The sequence below is a fragment of the Vicugna pacos genome, chromosome 24 (genome assembly GCF_048564905.1).
Source record: "Vicugna pacos chromosome 24, VicPac4, whole genome shotgun sequence".
NCBI lineage: Eukaryota > Metazoa > Chordata > Mammalia > Artiodactyla > Camelidae > Vicugna > Vicugna pacos.
This window is the reverse complement of record NC_133010.1, coordinates 17148818-17162907: the sequence shown is the minus strand read 5'-3', so window position 1 is coordinate 17162907 and position 14090 is coordinate 17148818. Positions and strand designations below refer to the sequence as shown.

Here is a 14090-nt window from a genome sequence, read left to right as displayed (position 1 = left end):
AAAAATTTTTTCTTGGGGAAAAGAGACATACAGCAGTGTTAATTATATTTACCATGTTGTACATTACATTCATAGTCCTTATTTATCTTATAACTTAGAATTTTATGCCTTTTTGACTGCCTTCTTCCAGTTGCACCTTCCTCTAACCCCTGCCTCTGGTAACCATAAATCTGACCTCTCTTTCTGTGAGTGAGTGAGTTTGTTTATTTTTGAAGTATAATTGATCTACAGTATTATGTTAGTTCCTGCTTTACAACATAGTGATTTGATATTTCTCTCCATTTCAAACTGATCACCATGAGTCTGGTTACAGTATGTCACCCTACAAAGATATTACATAGTTATTGACTATATTCCTCATTCTGTATATTTCATACCAGTGACTCATTTATTTTGCAACTGGAAGTTTATACCTCTTAATCTCCCTCACCTATTTATTTTCTTCCTCTACCACCCTCTCCTCTGACAACCAACCACCTGTTTGCTCACCTTATCTGTAACTGTTTCTGCTTTGTTATTTTTCATTTCTTTTTTTTTAGATTGCACATATAAGTAAAATCATATAGTATTTATCTTTCTCTGATTTATTTCACTTAGCATAATACCCTCTAGGTCCATCCATGTTACTGCAAATGGCAAGATTTCATTCTTTTTTATGGCTAATATTCCATTATATATATTTTTATATATATACACACACACATACATAAATGCATACATACACACATACATACATACGTGTATATATACACACATTTTCTTTTTTTATTATTCAGTTTTATTGAAGTATATTTCATTTACAGTGTGTTAGTTTCTGGTATACAGCATAATAATTCAGTTATACATATGTATGTACATAAATTCTTTTTCATTATGGATTACTATAACATACTGAGGATAGTTCTCTGTGGTATACAGTAGGATGTTGTTTATTTTATAGTAGTTTGTATCTGCTAATCCCAGACTCCTCTAATTTATGCCCCCTCCCCCTTTCCCCTTTGGTAACCGTAAGTTTGTTTTCTGTATCTGTGAGTTGTTTCTGTTTTGTAAATACATTCACCTATATCATTCTTTAGATTCCACATGTAAGTGTTTCTCTGTCTGACTTACTTCACTTAGTATGATAATCTCTGGGTCCATCCATGTTGCTGCAAATGGCATTATTTCATTCTTTTTTATGTCTGAGTAATATTCCATTGTGTGTGTGTGTGTGTGTGTGTGTGTGTGTCTGTCAGTGGACATTTAGGTTGCTTCCATTATCTTGGCTATGATAAATAGTGTTGCTATGAACGTTGGGGTGCATGTATCTTTTTGAGTTACAGTTCTCTCCAGATGTATGCCCAAGAGTGGAATTGCTGGATCATATGGTAAGTCTACTTTTAGTTTTTTAAGGAATCTCCATACTATTTTCCATAATGGCTGTACCAAACTACATTCCCACCAACAGTGTAAAAGGGTTCTCTTTTCTCCTCACCCTCTCCAGCATTTATCATTTATGGACTTTTTAACGATGACCATTCTGACTGCTGTGAGGTGATACCTCATTGTAGTTTTGATTTGCATTTCTCTGATCGTTAGCGATATTGAGCATCTTTTCATGTGCCTGTTGGCCATCTGTATGTCTTCATTGGAGAAATGTCTGTTTAGGTCTTCTGCCCATTTTTTGATTATACCACATTTTCCATTCATCTATTGATGGGCACTTCAATTGCTTCCATATCTTGCCTATTGTAAATAATGTTGCAGGGAGCATAGGGGTGGGAATATCTTTTCTAATTAGTGTTTTTATTTTCGTAGGATAGGTACCCAGGAGTGGAATTGCTGAATCATAAGGTACTTCTTTTTTTAATTTTTTGAAGAATCTCTGTACTGTTTTCCATAGTGGCTGCACCAGTTTACATTCTCACCATCAGTACACAAGGGTTCCCTTTTCTCCACATTCTTGGCAACACTTGTTATTCGTTGTCCTTTGGATAATAACCATTCTTACAGGTTTGAAATGGTATCTCATTGTGGTTTTGATTTGCATTTCCATGATGATTAGTGATTTTGAGCATCTTTTCATGTGCCGTTTGGCTGTCTTCCTTGGGAAAATGTTTATTCAGATCCTCTATACATTTTTAAAATTGGGTTTTTTGGTTTTTTGATGTTTAGTTGTATGAGTTCTTTGTATATTTTGGATAAACTTACCCCTAATGGGTTATAGTGTTTTCAGATGTCTTCTCCCATTCAGTAGGTAGCCTTTTTCATTTTGTTGATAGCTTCCTTTGCTGTACAAGAGATTTTTAGTTTGAATAGGTTCCATTTATTTATGTTTGCTTTTGCTTCTCTTGCCAGAAGAGACATACGAAAAAAAAAAATTACAAATACCATTGTCAAAGAGCATGCTATCTATGTTTCCTTCTAGAAGTTTTATGGTTTCAGGTCTTATGTTTAAGTCTTTAATCCATTTTGAATTTATTTTTTGTGCGTAGTGTGAGACAGTAGTCCAGTTGGATTCTTTTGTGTGTGGTTGTCTAGTTTACCCAACACCTTTTATTGAAGAGGGTGTCTTTTCTTCATTACATATTCTTGCCTCCTTTGTCATAGATTAATTGCCCACTTAGGCGTGGGTTTATTTCTGGCCTTTCTTTTCTGTTCCATTCATTTATGTGTCTGTTTTTGTGCCAGTAGCATACTGTTTTGATGAATGTAGTTTTGTAGTTAGTTTGAAATTAGGGAGTATAATACCCCTAGCTTTGTACTTCTTAAGATTGTAAACCGACAATAATGCAATAATAGTAGAGGACTTTAACACCCCACTTACATCAGTGGGTACATCATTCAGATAGAAGATCAATAAACACTGGCCTTAAATGACACATTAGACCAGATTAGACCAGGTTTTGCTGACCTATACAAAGTGATTTTTTATTTAATGTGAAGTTTTAGCCAAAGTATACTCAATCATTATTGCTATTTAAAATGTCACTTGGAATATGCAAGCACTTTGTGCTTTTCTCCCTCATATCCTCAAGGTGAGATGATCACAAACATCTTTCAATCGTTAGATTATCATTAACTAGACAGTCTGAAAAAAAACTCTCACTACAAGCATAGAAATGCTGGATAAAATCTAACAAACATCCCTTTAAATGCATAACTGAACTTACAAGAAGTAAAGGAAATCCCCAGAGGCCAAAAACAGAAAGGAGTCTGAAAATCAGAGAAGGCATTTGAGCAGATGCTGGTGCTGCCTAGGAGGAAGTTGTACTGGCACAGGGAATAAGCAAACTAAGAATAAGACAATAAAAAGCCTAGAAACACAACCACCTTCACTGGGATACTTGGTAATGGTTGCTAAGATTGCAGTTCAGTGGGTAAAGAATAAGCTCTTCTGTAACCGGTGATAGGACAACTGGTTACCCATTTGAAAAGAAAGAAAATTGGACCTCGACTTCACACCATTTAAAAAAATCAATTTCAGATGAATTAAAAACCTAAAAGTAAAAGATGAAACTTTTGGAAGACAATACAGGAAAAGATCTTTAAGAAAGACTTTCATCTAAACAAGATATAGAGAGTGCTAACACTTAATGAAAAGATTGATAATTCAACTACCTGAAAATGTAAGCTTCTCTACATCAAAAGATACCATAAAGAAAGTGAAAAGATGGGCCACAAATGGGAGAAGACATTTGTAACATATAGCTGATAAAAGGTGTGTGCCTGGAGTTTATAAAGTACTGTTGGTTCAAAGGAATGAAAAACACAGTGCAACAGAAAAATGGGTGGACCATTTAAACAGGCAGTTCACAGAAGAGGAAACTTGAATGATTTTCTCTTTATGAGGAGCTTATTAAATGATTCTCTACCACACTAATCAAGGAAATGATGAGACACCCACGAAAGTTGGCAAAAATTTTAAATGACTGTAAAGGGTTAGTGAAATGTTCAAGTAGCATGATTTACAATAGCCAGGACATGGAAATAACCTAAATGTCCATTGATAGATGACTGGATAAAGAAGTTGTGATAAATACACACACACACACACACACACACACACACACACACACACACACACACACACACACACAATGGAATACTACTCAGCCATAAAAAAGAAAAATGCCTTTTGCAGCAACATGGATGCACCTGTAGATTGTCATACTAAGTGAAGTAAGCCAGAAAGAGAAAGAAAAATACCATCTGATATCACTTATATGTGGAATCTAAACAAATAACACAAATGAACTTATTTACAAAATAGAAACAGACTCACAGACAGAAACAAATTTATGGTTACCAGAGGGGAAGGGGTTGGGAAGGAATAAATTAGGAGTTTGAGATTTGTAGATACTAACTACTATATATAAAATAGATAAATCAGTTTCTACCGTATAGCACAGGGAACTTTATGCAATATCTTATAGTAACCTGTAATGAAAAAGAATATGTATGACTAAAGCATTATGTTGTACATTCAAAACTGACACAACACTGTAAACTGACTATACGTAAGTTGAAAAAAAAAGACTGTGAAATGTTACTGAGCACTTGGAGCCAAAAGAACGATCTACTGCTATTAGACTTAGGACAGCTGCTTTGGGCAGCAAGGCAGTGAGATCTAGAAAGTCAAAAAGGCATGTGCCTGTCAGCCAGTAATTCCACTCTTGAGGTATACAGTCTACAGAAACTCTACTGTATGTGCATAAAAACAGATGCAAAAGCTTTGTTTGTGATAGCAAAAAAAAAATTAGAAACTACCTAATATTCATCAATAAGAGAATGAATAAATTGTGATTTGTTCATACAGAAGCATACCATATAGCAGGGAAAAAGAAGACAGTACAGTTACATGTATCAACAGGGATGTGTCTACAAAACATTGAGCAAAAACTAAAACCAATTGTGTAAACACAATTGAATGTTTATAGAAAGCTTAAAGACTTACAAAGCTAAATATAGTGTTTAACAGATACAATGAAGTAAAACTGAAGAAAAGCAAGGGAACAGTTGTTGCAAAATTTAGGACAGTGAGTACTTCTGTTGGGAACCAGGGAGAGGAACGCACAAGAACAGTAAGGCTTTTTGTAAAGCTGGGTGGTGAGCATGTGCAGGTTCACTTCATTATTCTCTAAACTGTACATGTAAATTATCTATACTTAATTATTATGTACTTCACAGTTATAAATCCAAAAACATCCAATGCAGAAAAAAGTTGTAAGGAAGTTTAAACATGCATATCTTGACTTTCAGAAGCACATTAAGAAAAATTAAAAGCAAACTATATTTTGTTGTCTATGAATGTATCCATATGTAATAAAAATAAAAAGCAAAATCAGAATGGTTGGAAGAGAAGGGAATACAAGGGGCTTCAACTGTGCTGGCCACATCATATGTCTTTAATGGTGGTATGAGTGTTCGTTACAATATTCCCCTGTCTAACAGAGCTAGAGACAGCTTCGCTTCATTACTAAGTTAGCACAGTTCTTTTTAAAAATTTCTTTTTCCCTTATTCCTGGTCATGTTGAGGAAAACAACCAAGTGAGTGAAGTAATGAAAGACATGACAGTCTCACCATCATTTGAAATGAAATCATGACTAATTCTCTTAGGAAGCAGATCAGCGGTTTGCACAGTAAGTTTTGAAAGACCATTTGGAACCTAGTAAATTTCTGCTTGATCTTTGGAAAAGGATGTGATTGAAATAAATACTCTCCAAGTATGCAAAAAAAACCCACTTAATCTCATGTTTCCTTAGGGCTTTTCATTCCAGGCATTCTCATGGTTTATGTAACTTAATTGGATATAAGTATTCAGTTATGTATAATAATACATATTCAGTTATGTACATCAATAATGTATATTAAATATACATATTTAATTGAAATATATAGATTTCATACATTGAGATTTCTTTAGAAACAAAGTAAGCAATTACTTTATCATACCTCCACATAAATTTTTAGTGGTAATTGAGGGGTCAAAAATGCCTCATCTGATTAAAAATTATAAGTTTTTTTCACTGTATTTTTAATAGAGAGTTATAAAGGTGCAATGTGATTTGCATATAGAGAAAACAGATGACTAGAATATTTAAGATCTTGATTTCAAGGGGCATATATAGGAAATAAATAGAAGAAATGCATGTAATAATCACATTGAAACGAAATTTTTATATCATTAACTTACTTTTAATAAATAATAGATACACATGGTACATATTATTTTAAATGGTACAAATGAAATAAAAACACAAAAAAATGGTACAAATACACCATCTCATTTTTGACCCCCAGTAACTGAGTTTCTCTTCTTGGAGACAACCCATGTAATCAGTATGTTTCCACTGATATTTTCATTATACTTCCATTAATATTCCATGCATATGCAAACATATAAGAAGATCTCTTTTAATGCAAATGGCAGCAGACTATATATTGTTTAATATCTTTGATTTTTTTTCAGTTAACATAGCTTTGAGGATCTTCCCATGAGAGTATCATTCTTTCCAGATGTAAGGTTAAATTCTCAACCAGTCTTCTGTTGATGAACTTACTGTTCATGGTGTTGCTATTGCAGATAATGCTGCAGGTGAATAAACTTCTGTTTGCCATTTCCCATATGTGGGAGTATATTGTGTCGTGTTTTCGCTATGCCCATTTCAGTTGAGATTTTTTTGGTTAAAAGAAACAACATTCCAGTAAGGATTCAAGGAAATAAGGGCTCTCATGGGGAAGTACAAAACTAGAAACAATAACATCATTTTGCCTTCTAGGAATAGCAGCATCAAGAGCTTTTGAGTCTTAACTCTGATATTGAATAGGGTCAGTTCCTTACAACACATCTGTTCTTCTCTCTTGACTCTCGCTTTCTCAGCCTCATTTTCTTTCTTTAACTCCTTGCTTATGCTAACTCGTGGTTTCTCTTCCCTTATAACCTTCTAGCCTATACATGTGCATTATGGCCTCTCTAGCCTCTCTTTTAATTTGATCATGTGGCTTCCATAGTTAACCTCCCTTCTCTTTCCAAGGTTCCCAGTTGCAATTCTGCAGGAATAAATGTGTTTGGACTAGCTGATATTTTTGCATCAGGCCTGGCCAGGGTCATTGTGGCCAAAGGATTGGCTGCCCTTGGGCCAGCTTCCTTGTCCAGCCAGCAGTGGCCAGTGGCTTGAAGTCAGGTAGTTCCACCCTGTGATGCCCTTCATGCCAGGAAAGCAGTTCTCTTGCAAGGGGCTGCGTATGTCTGATCTGGGGAGCACACACATGCTTCTCCTCACAGAAAAGACTGTTTTCCTCCTCCTTTTTGTTGACTGAGCTGACGCTGGAAATTTATGACTCACCCAGGTAGTCTTCTCCAAGAAGCCTTTCCTCAGGCTTGATTAGAGGCCTGTCCTCTGTGTCTCCAAAGCTCTTTGTTGTGACCTGTTTCATACTGTCTAGTAATTGTTTCATACTTGCATCTGTGAGCATCTCTGGCTAAAAAAAAAACTATAGTTATTTTTCATTTAAAATGTTTATGAAATGTTGTAAAATATGTATGGTAATATGTGTGCTAGTTACCAATTTTTTGTCTCTCAGCTACAAATCTTTGCCCTCTTCTTTCCTCTGGACCCTGGAAGCATTTCTCCTTTGCCAGCTAATGAAATGCTAAACTTCCCCAGTAGAGGGCGCTGAGGCCATACTGCAGAGCTACTGCAAAAGGTAACTATTTGCTTCTGCATTCTGGTACTTGCTATTATTTAAAGGTGGTGTGTTTTTTTTTTTTTTCAGGGGCGGTTGTTAATTAGGTTTATTTATTTATTTGGTGGAGGTACTGGGGATTGAACCCAGGACCTCCTGTGTGCTAGGCATGCACTCTGCCCCTGAGCTATACCCTCCCCCTCCACTATTATTAAGTGCAAATGAACTCCAGTTACAGCCCTGGGCCATGCTTTCCCCACCTTCAGTGGCTTTATAGATCAGCAACAGCCTGTTCTCTCTGGCACATTTCTTCATCTCTGCCAGGCTGTGTGCTCAGCGACCTCTTTGAGGAGGTCTGAATCTCAGCCGTGAGGAGTGTTTGAATGTCCACTCCTCCTAGCTGGAAGGAGTAGATGCTTTTTTGCACCTGCTACTTGTAGATGCCTTAGGATCCTCTTCTACTCTTTTCAGTAGTTAACTACCTTTTAGTAACTAACAATTCTTTATATTAAATTTTCCCTCTTCAAATAACTGATGTGGTATCTGTCCCCTGAATGGGCCGTGACTAATATAACATGTAATGAGGCTTTTATTGGTATTTTTAAATGGATCTATAAAGAAATAATTTATAATTTTCTCAGTTTTAATTTCTAACATGGTAAATATTGATAGATATAATTCATACAGACAAAAGATTTAGGGGTCCTCAGTAAGTTTTAAGAGTGTAAAAGTCTCCTGAGATGGAAAAGTTTGAAAACAGCTGCTTTACTGCAAGTCTTCTCAGATTTTTGATACTTAAGAGACATTGCAAATCTAAGTTTAAACCCAGATCTAATGTATATAAAGCTGTAGGAATGATGAAGTCAACAAATATTAAGTCTTGAAAACTTGAAATCTTTTCTCATTCAGAAGTTTCTGAAATAAAAAAAGAGAAGAGGAGATGAAATAAAATGAAATACATTAGGTGGGATTACTTGAGAGTATAGGGAAGATATAGTGAAGAACTTGTTGAAACTTAGAATGGATACCATTAAATGCTGAGGTTTGATATGAGTTCTTCTCTATTGTACCTTCTCTCCTTCATTGATAACATCCAGTCTCATTACTTCAAGTATAATCCATACTGTGTCAGGAAGTGCAGGTAGAAAGGTGATAGAAAACCTAGCTTCTGTTTCACTTTCTTTTTTTGTTTGTTTCACTTTCAAGTTCCATTTGATTTTTCTTAAACTCTTGATCTTTCCCATCAGAGCTGCTCCATCTCCAGTCTTCCGCATCACTGTGAATGAAATCACCATCCACCCAGTTTCTAAAGCTAGAAACAAGAGTCATTCTTAACACTTTTCACTCCCTAAGCTACTTTGCTTAGTTTACCACTAATACCCACAGAGTTTTACCTCCAAAATACATTTCAAACCTATCCACTGCTACCACCCGATTTCAAGCCACCCTCATCTCATACCTGGTCGGCTACAAGAGCCATGCAACTAGTTTCTTTGTTGCCTTTTTTGTCTTCCCCAAGTTTATTCTCCATATAATAACTAGAATGGTCTTTTAAGAACTTACGTTACTCAGAAAATGACAAGGATACAGCAAAAGGACACAAGAAACAAAGGAGTTCCTACTGTCTAAATGTGGGACAATTTGAGAATAAAAATAAGTCATGACAGTAACTGATCATAGCTCATTGACTAAAAAAGAATGCATGAATCCATGCTCATACATACATAAGAGATATGGGAAAACTACTTTCAGTAGACTGGCAAACAATAATGTAATGAGTTTTTTTAAATCACCATTTTGCTGCCATCATAGTAATAACCAATTCAGCCTAGAGTCAGTAATGGATGCTAAAATTAATAGGGCAAAGCTTGATGAAGAACAAGATATCTACACAGTTTTGAAGTATGTTCCACCACACTGCTTATTAATTACAAAGAGGAAAAATCTTAACTTTACAGTGAGCAGCTTGGCATATATCAACATAAACAAGGGATCAAACTTAAGGTAAATGATAAGAACACAAATTTACATCATGTTTCCTTATGTGACACAGAGGACATAACATCATGTAGTGTTCCTGTCAAAATGCATAACCTAAATCTGACCACGAGGAAACAACAGGCAAACCCAGTTAATGACATTCTACAAAATAAAGCACCTGTTCTCTCCAAAAATGGCAATATCATGAAAAACAAGGGCAGAGGAACTGTTCTAGATTAAAGGAGACTAAAGAGATGTAAAACTGTATGCAATGAATGATTTTAGATTAGATCCTGGACTAGAAAAAATTTGCTATAAAAAACATTATTAGTACCCCAAAAATCAATTATTGGGACAAATAGCAACAATTGAAAAAGATCTGTTGATTTAATATCTGTTGACTAAATAGTTGTATCAATGTTAAATTTCCTAATTTTGTTAATTGTACTGTGGTTATAGTAATTCCTTGTCTTTAGGATTATAAATTGAAATATTTGGAATAGTGGGGCGTGTCTGCAAGTTACTTTCAAGTAGTTCAGGGAAAAAGTGTATTTAGAGTTGATTCTCATTGTTTGTGAAGATTCTGTTCTATTAAGTCGCAGAACACTGAATTAACAAATACTCAAAAATCGCTCCTGGAAGATACACAGGGTTAGGTTTCTATAAGCTCCTGGTTATAACAGTTTTTTTTTTACTATCCATCAATACATAACCTTGTTTTATGTGTGTTTCTGTTAAGGACACCTTATTAATCTATACTGTTGACTTACTAACATTGAACTTACAACCAGTAGCACTACAACTCACACCTGAGTGAAGCCTATCTAACGCATCTGTTCTCTCGTAAGGCACATCACAGCCTTCCTGCGCTTAGGAACCTAGACCACACTTGAGCACTGTGCCTGGGCATCATTAGTGACATCATCAACAAAAAGGACAAAAGCATGTAAAACATGACACTAGACAGACTGCGAAAAGGACACTTGTTTACAGTATGAGAGCTGAAACAAGAAGGCAGAGCACCACCTTGTTTGAGCTCACCTGGGAAAGTGTGCGTCGAACAATTCAAATTGTTCCTGCTCTGCAAACGTCTGCAAAAGACCTGGCAAGTACCATGGGGGCACTAATCAATTTTACCAAGTAAGTGAACTGGCAAATTTGGAAAGTGTGAGTAATGAGGATCAAGCATGTATATATACTGTATATGCGCGCACGTGCGCACACACACACTCACACACACTTATACACGAAGAGAGGGAGAGCAAATGAACACATCAAAATGTGAATCTGGATGGAGGGGATATGGGAGTTGTGAGTACTATTTCTTGCAGCTCTCGTCTAAATTTGAAATTATTTCCAAATAAAAGGCCTTGAAATGTAAATTAATTCATTTTACTCCTCTTTAAATATTTCAATTGCTTTCATTTGCACATCACATGACATTTAAGCCTTGAAGGGGGTCGAGCCCATTTGGCCTCTCCAAAGGTCATTTAGGCCACTCTTCCTCTAGTTCAGTCCCACAGGCATTCTTTCAATTCCCGGAACACTTCCCTAGCCCCCTGGCTATATTAGGCCCTGCCCATTAGCCTCTTTTGAAGCACCATGTTCTTTTCTTTCATAGTGTTTATCATAATTTGTAATTATTCGTGCAAACAATTATGTGTTCTTGCTTAATAAATATTATGCATAAAATGATCATGAAGAGATTTTAGAAGTATGGGATTATGTAAGTTACTTGATTTGAATGTTTAGGCATGGAAAATTATTTAGGGAAAGATAAATTCTAAATTATATATAAAATCATACTGGTACTTCACATAGTAGCAAGTATACAATGGACAAGGATTAGAAAGTAATATGTAAACATGAGAATTCAGCCAGAATGATGGAATTATAAATAGTTAAAAATGGAAATTATTTTCTTTTTAGGTTCCTTTTAGGAAGAAAGAAAAATAATCCTAAATCAAAGAGTCATGATAATAATTATAATGTTAATGCTTAAAGGAACATTTTGGGGGGAAAAAATCTGAAGAATAAAATAGAATCTCTCTAGAGAATAGAATGGAGGCGCAATACTGGAGGCATGGAGAAGGCCTAGTTGGCATAATTTAAGTGAGTGCACTTCAACTCCAAAGGGATTTAAACTAAAAGAGTGATGGTAGAAATGAGAGAAGCCAATGGATTATAGAGATAGTACAGATATGACACCAGGATTGACAGGATCTATTGACTGATTGAAACAAGAGTGAGAAAGAGGGAAAACTCAAGGTCAGCGCCTAATTTTACATCTTAGGCAACTGGAAGGGGGTTCATTGGTTCACTGAAATAGGGATCATAGGACAAAAAGCAGGTTTGAAGATGTCATGTTAGGTTTAGTTTGAACCTGTGGGACATCTAGTTGAAGACAGTAGGCAGCTGACCACATAAGTCTGGAAACCAGGAGAGAAATCTAGGCCAAAGACAGATAGATCTGGAAGTCATAAACATATAGATAGAAATTAAGCCATGGAAGAGAATGTTATCCCCCAAGGAAAGTACAGACAGAACAGAAACTGAAATACTAACCTCCTGTTAGACACGGGATACACAGACAAGACAGAATTCCTGCCGCTAGGAGGTTGGGATTCGAACAGGAGTTGGAGAAATACTCTGTCTACTGTGTATTAGGTTCTCTCTTTTGGTTCTGAGATGAACATGACACAGTTTCAGCTGTCAGGAAGTTCACAATTTAGTGAGAGAGGACAGACAAGAAAAACAACTTGGATACTACAATATAAGTGTTATGGTAAGGTGCTGTGGGAGAAGAATAGGGCACTGAATTCATCCATAGGTTATAGCCTTTTGAGGGCCAAATAGGAATTGGTTAGGTAGAACATGTTTCAAATGGGGAAGGTCTTTGAAGGGACGTGAACCAGTGTATGAAAAAGCATGAAATTGAGAGACAGTTTGGGACATTTGGGAAATTCCTGTAGTTACATATATGGGGCAGTGGAAAGTACCCCACTTCCTGAAGTTCAGTGAAGTCTCTTGGATGCTATGGGGGGGGAGATTAGGGAGTACTTAGCTGTGTTTACAGATTTCAGTTGTCACTAAGAATACATATTTTGAGAAGAAGCTTGTGTTAATTTTTGGTCATGTAAACACTATTCATTCATTGTTAAAAGAATTAGAAAACACAGAGAAATTTTTTTTGAAAAGATCATTTAGAATGTCTCCAAACATGTCCTCTGTTAACAGTTTGGTGTATAATCCAGATTTTCTTCTGAGCATATATCTAATCTGCTACTGGTTAAATTTTTTTTTAATTTACAAAAAAATGAAATCATACTCTGTATACTATTTTATAACCTCTTTTTTTTCATTTAACAATATACCATGATCATTTTTCCATAAACGTACCTCTACAAGTGTAAATCTTAATGGCTGATTAATATTCCATAGTGTGAATGGATCTCTTATGTTATGATCATTTGGTTATATCCACTTTTTCTAGGAGCATGTCTTTCAAATACTAAAAATTTTTAAAAAGTGCCTTAGACTTCATTAAACCTTTAATGAAGGCACCAAAAATGGAAATCATTAATGAAGTCAAAACTCTTTAAAAAAAAGTTTCAGCCACATTCCTTTAAGAGGAAAGGAATAACAGAGTGGTGTTCTGTTGCAGAAAGTATTTCAATATTCTGATGCAAAACACAGATACTGGACTAGGTTCAAGGTATAGAACTTGAAGGCATGCATTTCTGGCTCACTTTGAAGCTGGGGCCATAGCCGTCTTAGCCAAATAGTTGTTTTCTCAGGCAGATTTTTCAGCTGATCTCATTTCACAGGTAAAGAAGGCTTCCTGTTTAAATTCTATAGTGAACTTCATTTTGTGAAGAGACTGTAGGCACTTTGAAAATCAAATGGATAACAAGGATAATTTACACTGTCCACTCAATAACTGTAACTTTAGCTTTTGGTTTTGCCCTAGTTAATTTGGGTTTGTGTGTGTGTGTAAATTAGTAAAATATTAGGAACATACATTTTGTATTTGTTCGGTTTTGTTTTATTACCTGAATTGATGAGCAGAATATGTGGACAATTAACGACTTAGTCCCTCCTTTAGAAGGTGCTACTGTCTGAATATTTGTGTCTCCCTAAGATTTGTATTCTGAAATCCTAATTCCCAAAGGTAATGGTATTAGTACTAGGGCCTTTGGGAAGTCCTTAAATCCTAAGGGTAGAACCCTCATGAATAGGATTAGTACTTTGGAATAAGACAGAAGGTAAATAAATATGTATTTTTCAATTCTTTAATTTTACAAATATTTTAATAGATAAACCTAATTAAATCAAAGTATAATCTTCCCTCCGCATTTTTTTTACATAAATAGAGACACAGGATGCGTTTTGCCTTCCTATGTATCCTGTTTTATTATTTTATGTTTTATTATTTTATGTT

The 14090-nt window shown here is 35.4% G+C and overlaps 1 protein-coding gene across 4 annotated transcripts in view; it reads left to right on the top strand.

The window, feature by feature from the left end:
* Positions 1-819: 819 nt before the first annotated feature.
* Positions 820-14090, top strand: part of TAF4B (TATA-box binding protein associated factor 4b) — a 99145-nt gene continuing 85874 nt past the window's right edge. The window contains exons 1-4 of one of the 4 annotated variants that reach the window (XM_072949077.1): positions 5202-5622; positions 6453-6578; positions 7568-7690; positions 10498-10789. The gene's annotated coding sequence lies outside the window, so the exon portion shown is untranslated. Of the gene's footprint in view, positions 1834-5201; positions 5623-6437; positions 6579-7567; positions 7691-10497; positions 10790-14090 lie in introns of those variants that run through there. The other 3 variants (XM_072949076.1, XM_072949079.1, XM_072949078.1) reach the window with 3 other exon arrangements.